This window comes from Globicephala melas, chromosome 14 (assembly GCF_963455315.2).
Source record: "Globicephala melas chromosome 14, mGloMel1.2, whole genome shotgun sequence".
Classification (NCBI taxonomy): Eukaryota; Metazoa; Chordata; class Mammalia; order Artiodactyla; family Delphinidae; genus Globicephala; species Globicephala melas.
Window position 1 is genome coordinate 46,327,556 of NC_083327.1, and position 10,809 is coordinate 46,338,364.

Consider the following 10,809-nt stretch of genomic DNA (forward strand, 5'->3'; position numbering starts at 1 on the left):
CCTCGCCGCGCATGCGTATCGAAGGCCTCGGCGGACGCAGCCAGGAGGGATGAAATGGGCGGGGCTGGGGTGCGACCTTGGCCTATGAAAAGCCTCTGCTTGGGACCGCCTGTCAGCGGCCATATTGACATCTGGCAAACTCCTGCTTGAATCCCCGAGAAACCGAGGCGCGTGGTATTGGCTTCCAAGTTGGAAAGGCCCGAGGAAGAGAAGGTTGTCCACGTCGCAGAGAGGAACAGCTTCCACCCGTTTGACTTCAGAGTGGGCGGGAGCCGTTTTAGAGTCGTCCGGGAAAGTTTCCGCGGTGACGTCCCGGAGCAGAGAAGGAAGAGTGAGGAAGGGACGTTTGAGCCTGCGCAGTGGCCACGTTTTACTTTTTCCAGTCCAGTTCATTTAGGGTGAGGTGCGTGGGGTGTGTGGACACACTCGTTCTTCTTGGTAAACCAGGCCTTAAATTCCGGGTGGAATCTGTCTAGAACTGCAAGTTGAAGGGCGGCGGCTCACCAAGTTTTGCTGAATTAATACGAGGCCTTTTCTCTTGTGATTAAAAGTCAGGCAGCCTTGGGTTCAAGTTTTAAACTCTGTCACCTATTAGCTGTGCCATCTTAGTTGTATTCTTTAATGTCGAAGCCTCAGTTTCCGAAATTTACTTCACTCAGTAGTAAGGTAAAATGCTTAGCTCCAGTGCTTGGCACTTGGTATGCCTTATTATTCACACTACAGGTCATACGTTTCCAAAGCAACTACCTAAAAAGGTGTACTTATTTTAAAAACTGGCGTAGTGTTCCTACACGTGACAGGTTAAAAAAAATTATGAGGATTCATATATTCATAATTATATTGAATGCAGAACCCTGTTGAGGCATCGGGGGCACAAAAATGAATGAGGCATGACCCTCACGTTAGCAGAACTCATAGGCTACTGAGTCTAACCCTTATAGCTGCAACTTTAATTTGAATACTCACTCTCAACCCCCTTCCACTTCAAGAGTAGCCCAGTCTTGAAAACAGAAGGAGAAACCAGTCTGATAGAGTAGAAACTGCCCCTCCTAGGAGACTTGCCTAAGGGAATATTTTACTGGCAGAAGACAGGCTCTTCCAGTTAATCTCCACCAAAGCCTGCACTGTGGGCCCCTCACTAATGCTATGCCAATGAGGAATAAGAAATCATAGCTTTAGTTTGCTCTCTGAGTCAGGGCAGACTGTTTAGCATAAAGTCCTTTGGCTTCAACAAACTTAGCTAAGCAAAACTACTCAGAGATCCTTGCCTTGAGATTAAGTAGGCACATTCACACAGGTTTTACCCAGAAATAATATAAAACTAAGATTTGCATCTTTCCCCTGCTCCCTTCCAAATTAACTTTTTTTTTATCCGCCGTATTTGCAAGAACATCATTACTACAGCTACCAAGTTCCCACCACTTTCTCTATTCATAATATAGTTAGCAATCCCATTTTCAGGAATTTAAAGTCCGAAAATAATTTAAAGTTGAGGTTGAGGGGCCCACATACATATGGAATCACAATAATAGCTTTCAGTTATTGAATACGTACTATGTGCTAAACATTGTGCTATCTGCTTTACTTCTTTGACTCTCACAAAATCCTGTCAGTTAGCTGTGGTCAGTTTTTTATAGATGAGTCACAGAGAATTTAAGTATCTTGATAAGCTTGGTATACAACTAAAGATGCACTGAGGTGAGATTTCAATCTAGGTGTCTTTTTCTCCCAAGTCTTAGCTGTTAATCACGGGGTATAGAAGGATGAGGAAATCCATTTCTTCATGTTTAAGTTACCAGTGTAATAAATTGGCAAATCAGTCTAAAAGTTATTTTCAAAAAAATAATTTTTCCCAATTATAAGCCATATACAAATCTATTAATATATAAGAACTGTTATCCAAAAAATTAACTGTAATACTCATTTTCTATTACTTAGCACTTTCTTTTGTTTATATGAACTACATTTGAAAACAAATTTCATTTCTTTAAAAAAATATATCATTCAACTTCCTACTATATTGTGTGGGTACAACTGAAATGCATTTTAAGTGTTTATATGTATCCAGTGCTCTGATCCTTTGTGAATACCCCCATTTTCGGGATTGAAGAGCCTGACTCCACTTCTGTGAACAAATTTTACAACTCGCAAGTCACACCCTCTATCTCAGAACACTTTCATCTCATATTGTCCCTTCTCATTACCATGCGATGTAACAACTTCCGCATCCCTGTGTGCTTGCTGCTTGGTGCTATGTGACTATTTCAAATGCTCATGAGGAACCCTCTATGTACACATTATCTTTTGCCCACCTTGACTGGGGTTCTGCATTTTTGCAAGTCACAGCCTAACAGTGAAGTGAAAGGCAGGGTTTGATGTTCTAGTGCTGCCATCTGTTGTCAGTGTGCTTTATCTACACTTGTTGCCTTTGGTCTACTTTGTTTTGGTCTACTTTGGAATTTGGAATAGTATGTAATCTCAATACTTGTGGGACTTATTTTCCTAGGGATAATAAAATCTTGATACTTCTGTTTGCAATTGCACTGGCAGAAACCTCCAAAAACTGTTTCATGAATCATGTTTGTGTGATTAAAAATTTCTTGTATAACTTAAATGTGACAGTCTTGTTTTAAGAATTTAAGAGTTTTACCATAAGGTATTACTAAGAATACAGTGGGGGAATGAGGAAACTGGGAAAAAAAGGAAGATGCTAAAGATTTCTTTGGTGGGTAGTGGTAATTAGCTGTGAGGTTAGTGTAGAGTTCAAACATTTATTAGCACATCGTTAATTGCAAAGGCACTGTAGTGAATGGGCATAGAAGTCTCCCTCTCCTTGGACTGGAGAGGGAGATTATCACTTATGGAATGTTACTGTGTGCCAGGCCCTGCACTAAGCTTCACATGTTTCATTTACTCTCTGGTAATCCCACAAGGAAAAGGAAAAGGAAAAGATATTAATAAGTATTATACCATTGGTCGCTAGAAACAATTGTATAATGAATAAAGAGGGCCAGGGAAGACCTGCTACCATTTTATTTGAGCAATGTGGGGAAAGTCTTGGAATATCATAGTCATATGTATTATTTATATTTATTCATATTTGCTAAAATCTGAAATTCTGTGATACATATGCTGAAGAAGTTTGGGCATTCCAAGGTGATTTATTAGCTTAGTTCTCCTGATTATTTCTCTTGCATACACATATGGAACAACTGTTTGCCCTCTTGTTCTTAGAACTTGAGAATTTTGGTGCAGTGATGTAGGATTAGCTAAGAAACCTCTTCCAAGAGGCCTTCCTTTATTCTTATTTGGAACTGTGGACTCCATCCCTGTTCAGTTTCCTGCAAATACCTGCTATAGTATTTATCATACATTTTTTGGAGCCCCTTGGACTGTGAGCTCCTTGGCAATAATAATGGTATCTTGCTTATCTTTGAATCCCAGGTCCTAACACAAGATCTTGAATATAGTAGGAATGCTGAAAATATTTGTGTTGTCAGTTAAAAAATTAAGACATTACAACAGTCTACGTAGGAAATTCTAAAGAATTAGAATTTGCTGCTAGAGAGCATAGCTAAACATATTTTTTTATATTGGCTCAAGAGTTAGGAATATCTATAAAATGTATGTTAAATATCTATAAAATACATATTCCTTTAAAATCCAAGGAATATTTTTCCCAACCTAAAGAGAAAGGTTCATTTAACAGTGATGGTTGATTTGACTAATAAATCCAGTATAATTTAGGCATCAAAAATTATTTTACCTATTCCATAGTTAAAATTTATGAGATACTACATTTGGTATGGTGTACCCAAACGTAAAAACAAAACACAGCAAAAAACAATTTGAAAAAGTCCTATTACTTATTGTTAAAATTGTCATACTACCCAAAGCAATCTACAGATTTAACGCAATCCCTATCAAATTTCCCACGACATTTTTCACAGAACTAGAATAAATAATCCTAAAATTTATATGGAACCATAAAAGACCCAGAATTGCCAAAGCAATCTTGAGGAAAAAGAACACAGCAGGAGGCATAACCTTCCCAGACTTCAGACAATACTACGAAACTACAATAATCAAAACAGCATGGTATTGGCACAAAAACAGACATATGGATCAATGGAATAGAACAAAAAGCCCAGAAATAAACCCACATGTCTATGGTCAATTAATTTTCAACAAAGGAGGCAAGAATATACAATGTGGAAAAGACAATCTCTTCAGCAAGTGGTGTTGGGAAGTTGGACAGCTGCATGTAAATCAATGAAGTTAGAACACACCCTCACACCATACACAAAAATAAACTCAAAATGGCTTAAAGACTTAAATATAAGACATGACCCCATAAAACTCCTGGAAGAGAACATAGGCAAAACATTCTCTGAAATAAATTTTGGCAATGTTTTCTTAGGTCAGTCTCCAAAGGCAATAGAAATAAAAGCAAAAGTAAACAAATGGAATCAAATCAAACTTACAAGCTTTTGCACAGCAAAGGAAATCATAAATAAAACGAAAAGACAACCTACAGACTAGGAGAAAATATCTGCAAATGATGTGACTGACAATGGATTAATCTCCAAAATATACAAACAGCTCATACAATTCAATAACAAAAAAACAACCCAATCGAAAAATGGGCAGAAGATCCACATGAAAACATGGTCATCATCGCTAATTATTAGAGAAATGCAAATCAAAACTACAATGAGGTACCACCTCACACCACAGGATGGCCATCATTAAAAAGTCTACAAATAATAAATGATGGAGAGGGTGTGGAGAAAAGGGAACCCTCTTACACTGTTGGTGGGAATGTAAATTGGTGCAGTCACTATGGAAAACAGTATGGACAGTATGGATGTTCCTCAAAAAACTAAAAATAGAGTTGCCATATGATCCAGCAGTCCCATTCCTGGGCATATATCCAGACAAAACTATAATTTGAAAAGATACTTGCAGTCCTATGTTCATAGCAGCACTATTTACAATAGCCAAGACACAGAAACAACCTAGATGTCCATTGACAGATAAATGGATAAAGATATGGTATATACATACAATGGAATACTACTTAGCCATAAAAAAGAATGAAATCATGCCATTTTACAGCAACATGGGTGGACCTAGAGATTATCATACTAAGTCAGACAGAGAAAGACAAATATCATATAATATCACTTATATGTGGAATCTAAAAGAAGTGATCCAAATGAACATATCTACGAAACAGAAACAGACTCACAGATATAGAGAACAGGCCTATGGTTGACAAGGGCGAAGGGGGGTGGGGGAGGGAAGAATTGGGAGTTTGGGATTAGCAGATGCAAACTATTATGTATAGGATGGATAAACAACAAGGTCCTACTATATAGCATAGGGAACTATATTCAATATCCTGTGATAAACCATAATGGAAAAGGATATGAAAAATAATATATATAGGTATAACTGAATCACTTTGTTGTAAATCCCTATTACTATATTTTTATTCCCTAACACTCTCAGACTGCCTATAACTGCTTTTCCACTGTTACCTGAGCTACATTCTTCATTTACCCTTTCCCACAGCTCCAGGTTTGGGTCAGCACTATCTAAAACCACCATTTATCAACCACGCTATCAGAGTTTACTGATCATTGATTCTTCCTCTTTCATCCACTGTCAAGTTACTCTTTACTTCTCAGATTATCAGACCTTACAGATCAAACAGACTCCCCCTCATCAGCCTCTGTCATTTATTATATTTCTTCCACATTAGTTCTAAAAGGGGCCCAAAACGATTGCATTCTGAACACCATTTAACATTATCTTTTCTTTGCATGTATATTTAAAAGTATAAAAATATTTTAAATGATTGCATTAGAATTTTTGTAGTCTTCTAAATGAACAAGTCAGAAAAGTATAGTGAAACAATTACACAAAAAGCCATGTCACAACCATTGTTAGTAATATAATTTGTTTGGTCCTTGGTTGCAACTCGCTCAAATCTCATTTGGCTTTTGTGGTCATGATGAGCAGCAGTGAGGGTGAAAAGATTTCTATAGTGGACATTTGTCACTACAAATAGGGGACTGTCCATATTTGAACCCCTTTCCTTTGTTTAGGGAATTCCCTCTCTTATGTGACTGGAATATCGGAAATAGTGTCCTCCTCCCATAATGAACTGAAAACATAAGATAATCACTTGCCCAGCTCTGTGACAGCTAGAGCACAGGTATATGACCTAGGTTCACCTGACCAAAATCATCCACCTAAAATTTTTAACGTGGAGATAGTGAGGCAGGGATTGAAAGAATTCTTGTTGGTAGGGAGTAGAGAGAGATGGGGTGGGGGTTAGCTGCATCCTTTTTCAGTAGCCAACAGTGCAGACAACGGTATCCAATTTCCAGTTCAATGGTGGAGGCCAGGGCATCCATGTGTGGTGATACTCACTGAAGTGTGTGTTTCTGGCTATACAGCCTTCCTTTATTCTGTCCATTTCCAAATCTGGTTCTCCAGGTTTTCCTACAATTCTGTGTGCTACCCAATTTTCTTTCAATAATTCCTTTTCTTCTTAAGCCGGCCAGAAATTTGTTTCCATTGCTTGCAACTAATAACCCAAACCCAAACTGATACAACCATCTTTTTTTTTTTTTTTTTTTTTGCCACACCGCACGGCTTCCAGGATCTTAGTGCCCCAACCAGGGATGGAACCCGTGCTCCCTGCAGTGGAAGCACAGAGTCCTAACCACTGGACCACCAGGGAATTCCCACAACTATCATTTACTGAGACCCTATTTTTGCCTATGGACTTGACATGTCTTAGTACATTTCCTCTCTTTCTTCTGTAAAATTGAAATTATTTCCCCCATTTAATCTTCATTCTACAGAAGAAAACACTGAGGTGTAGAGAGGTTAAGTAGTAGAAAATTTTATTTTTTCTTTTATTTTAAACTTAGGCTGTTTTTGCAAAGAAGAAGCAGCAAACAAGTTTAAAAAAATCATATTCACCATTATTTTATTCTTTAAAATTTCTTTTATTTTGTCTCAGAAAGAGATTTTAATAAATTAAAGTCTTCCGTTTAGCTCTTGGTTGATCAGTTTTATAATAAGAATCACAAGCTAATCTAAATTCAGGGAGAATTTGGGTTAGTCAGTTTCTTCTCTGGAATTCAGTTGCCCTTTGCTTTTTTTTTTTTTTAACATCTTTATTGGGGTATAATCGCTTTACAATGGTGTGTTAGTTTCTGCTTTATAACAAAGTGAATCAGTTACACATATACATATGTTCCCATATCTCTTCCCTCTTGCGTCTCCCTCCCTCCCACCCTCCCCATCCCACCCATCCAGGCGGTCACAAAGCACCGAGCCGATATCCCTGTGCCATGCGGCTGCTTCCCACTAGCTATCTACCTTACGTTTAGTAGTGTATATATGTCCATGCCTCTCTCTCGCCCTGTCACAGCTCACCCTTCCCCCTCCCCATATCCTCAAGTCCGTTCTCCAGTAGGTCTATGTCTTTATTCCTGTCTTACCCCTAGGTTCTTCATGACATTTTTTTTCTTAAATTCCATATATATGTGTTAGCATACGGTATTTGTCTTTTTCTTTCTGACTTACTTCACTCTGTATGATAGACTCTAGGTCTATCCTCCTCATTGCAAATAGCTCAATTTCATTTCTTTCTATGGCTGAGTAATATTCCATTGTATATATGTGCCACATCTTCTTTATCCATTCATCCGATGATGGGCACTTAGGTTGTTTCCATCTCTGGGCTATTGTAAATAGAGCTGCAATGAACATTTTGGTACATGACTCTTTTTGAATTTTGGTTTTCTCAGGGTATATGCCCAGTAGTGGGATTGCTGGGTCATGTGGTAGTTCTATTTGTAGTTTTTTAAAGGAACCTCCATACTGTTCCCCATAGTGGCTGTACCAATTCACATTCCCACCAGCAGTGCAAGAGTGTTCCCTTTTCTCCACACCCTCTCCAGCATTTATTGTTTCTAGATTTTTTGATGATGGCCATTCTGACTGGTGTGAGATGATATCTCATTGTAGTTCTGATTTGCATTTCTCTAATGATTAATGATGTTGAGCATTCTTTCATGTGTTTGTTGGCAGTCTGTATATCTTCTTTGGAGAAATGTCTATTTAGGTCTTCTGCCCATTTTTGGATTGGGTTGTTTGTTTTTTGTTATTGAGCTGCATGAGCTGCTTGTAAATTTTGGAGATTAATCCTTTGTGCGTTGATTCGTTTGCAAATATTTTCTCCCATTCTGAGGGTTGTCTTTTTGTCTTCTTTATGGTTTCCTTTGCTGTGCAAAAGCTTTGAAGTTTCATTAGGTCCCATTTGTTTTTGTTTTTATTTCCATTTCTCTAGGAGGTGGGTCAGAAATGATCTTGCTTTCTGATTTATGTCATAGAGTGTTCTGCCTATGTTTTCCTCTAAGAGTTTGATAGTTTCTGGCCTTACATTTAGGTCTTTAATGCATTTTGAGCTTATTTTTGTGTATGGTGTTAGGGAGTGATCTAATCTCATACTTTTACATGTACCTGTCCAGTTTTCCCAGCACCACTTATTGAAGAGGCTGTCCTTTCTCCACTGTACATTCCTGCCTCCTTTATCAAAGATAAGGTGACCATATGTGCGTGGGTTTATCTCTGGGCTTTCTATCCTGTTCCATTGATCTATCTTTCTGTTTTTGTGTCAGTACCATACTGTCTTGATTACTGTAGCTTTGTAGTATAGTCTGAAGTCAGGGAGCCTGATTCCTCCAGCTCCGTTTTTTGTTCTCAAGATTGCTTTGGCTATTCGGGGTCTTTTGTGTTTCCATACAAATTGTGAAATTTTTTGTTCTAGTTCTGTGAAAAATGCCAGTGGTAGTTTGATAGGAATTGCATTGAATCTATAGATTGCTTTGGGTAGTAGAGTCATTTTCACAATGTTGATTCTTCCAATCGAAGAACATGGTATATCTCTCCACCTATTTGTATCATCCTTAATTTCTTTCATCAGTGTCTTATAATTTTCTGCATACAGGTCTTTTGTCTCCTTAGGTAGGTTTATTCCTAGATATTTTATTCTTTTTGTTGCAATGGTAAATGAGAGTGTTTTCTTGATTTCACTTTCAGATTTTTCATCATTAGTGTATAGGAATGCCAGAGATTTCTGTGCATTAATTTTGTATCCTGCTACTTTACCAAATTCATTGATTAGCTCTAGTAGTTTTCTGGTAGCATCTTTAGGATTCTCTATGTATAGTATCATATCATCTGCAAACAGTGACAGCTTTACTTCTTCTTTTCCCATTTGGATTCCTTTTATTTCCTTTTCTTCTCTGATTGCTGTGGCTAAAACTTCCAAAACTATGTTGAATAAGAGTGGTGAGAGTGCAGTTGCCCTTTGCTTTTAATACACCAAGGAAGGCCAATATCTATTGCATAGAAGCACACATTTGTGTTTATTGCAGGGTTTCTTAACAATGACATTACTGACATTTTGGACTGCATGATTCTTTCTTGTGCGGGCCGTCCTGTGTGTTGTAGGGTGTTCAGTAGCATCCCGGCCATTAACCTTCTAGATGTCAGTAGCACTACCTACCAACCCACCCCCATCCTTTTATTGTCATCAAAAATGTTTCCAGGGCTTCCCTGGTGGCACAGTGGTTGAGAGTCCGCCTGCCGATGCAGGGAACACGGGTTCGTGCCCCGGTCTGGGAAGATCCCACATGCCGCGGAGTGGCTAGGCTCGTGAGCCATGGCCGCTGAGCCTGTGCGTCCAGAGCCTGTGCTCCGCAACGGGAGAGGCCACAACAGTGAGAGGCCCGCGTACCGCAAAAAAAAAAAAAAAAAAAATGTTTCCAGACATTGCCAAATTGCTCCTGGTTAAGAACCACTGGGTTATAGGAGGGAAGAAAGGATTATAACTACTGGGTTATAGGAGGGAAGAAACCTGACAAAACTGTTCACATTGTAAAGGAGTAATATATTAGAGATAGTGCCAAAATTGCAGGAAAGCTATAGAAATACCATGGAAAAGAAGAAAAATATATTATACAGTATAATTTCAAGGATTAATCAAAGACAAGAGAATCTCATGGCTACCTACAGAGGATAGAAAGTGAAATTCATCGCTATGCTGCATAACAGAAAAATTAGCTGTCATTAATGGTAGATGAAAGGTTAGGATTTTATAGGCATTTCATTTCAAGTAACTAAATATGAACTTACCTTCTTAGCAACACAGAAAGTAAGTGTTCAATGAGTATTTCTCTTTGCCGTTTCAAAGCCTAGGCAGAGAAAAAAATTGTCTGATTTGGAGAAAAGGTTTGATTTGGAGACAGGACTGAAGTGTTTTTTTTTCCCGTCCTTGCTCCTTTTTCCAAATTTTCTTTTATTGAGCATTACTTTTCTATTTGAAAATTCTAAAAACTAAAAAATAATTCTATTAATGGACAAAAGAAATAAATAATAAAGCTTCTTGAAAATCAGAATATTGACAGAAAAGAAATCTCTTATCACTTCTTGTCTCTGATAGTAAAAGAAAACAAAAGGCAAACAATCAGAAAAGAGGAGTAGACAAGTCTTTTGGGAAATGCACACAAAAATCCTTCCTCTGGAAATAGAATGAATTGATTATTAAAGTAAAGAAACTTTTGCCTTCAAAATGAAAATTGTAGCGAAGAGAGGTAAGGTTGAAGAGGAGATCTGAGAAGGTTTTCAATATTAGAAAGTGTTTCTTTAGAGCAATCTGCTGAGGCCAACCAGCATGGGGAAATTTAGGTCTTCCATTTGCGGGGAAAGAGCTTCTCTATA